At 63.8% G+C, this 257-nt stretch overlaps 1 protein-coding gene across 4 annotated transcripts in view; it reads right to left on the reverse strand.

Moving 5' to 3' along the window:
• Positions 1-257, reverse strand: part of PDGFA (platelet derived growth factor subunit A) — a 25,628-nt gene extending 25,371 nt beyond the window's left edge. For 2 of the 4 annotated variants that reach the window (XR_003096285.1, XM_025215816.1), the window contains exon 1: positions 180-257. The gene's annotated coding sequence lies outside the window, so the exon portion shown is untranslated. The remainder of the gene's footprint in view (positions 1-179) is intronic. The other 2 variants (XR_003096287.1, XM_025215817.1) reach the window with 2 other exon arrangements.

A 257-nucleotide genomic window follows, 5' to 3' on the forward strand; every position in this document is an offset into this window, starting at 1 on the left:
GGGTGGGTGGGGGGCCCCCCTGCGGGTCCCTTCTCTGGATCCCGAGCCCTGGGCTAGATCCGTCTGGTAGGAAAGGGCGACTGGAGGGTTCAGACCCGGCGGACACGTGCTGATCGGCGCGGCCCCAGGTGCCAGCAGCGGCATACCAGGCAAGGAAGGAAGGAAAGAGAATAATTTACCTACGGAATCAATCTCCAGGAGGCGCTGCAAGTCGCGGATGCTGTGGATCTCGCTGTGCGCCAGCCCCTCCATGAGCT

Source organism: Alligator sinensis, unplaced genomic scaffold, assembly GCF_000455745.1.
Source record: "Alligator sinensis unplaced genomic scaffold, ASM45574v1 scaffold1084_1, whole genome shotgun sequence".
Classification (NCBI taxonomy): domain Eukaryota; kingdom Metazoa; phylum Chordata; order Crocodylia; family Alligatoridae; genus Alligator; species Alligator sinensis.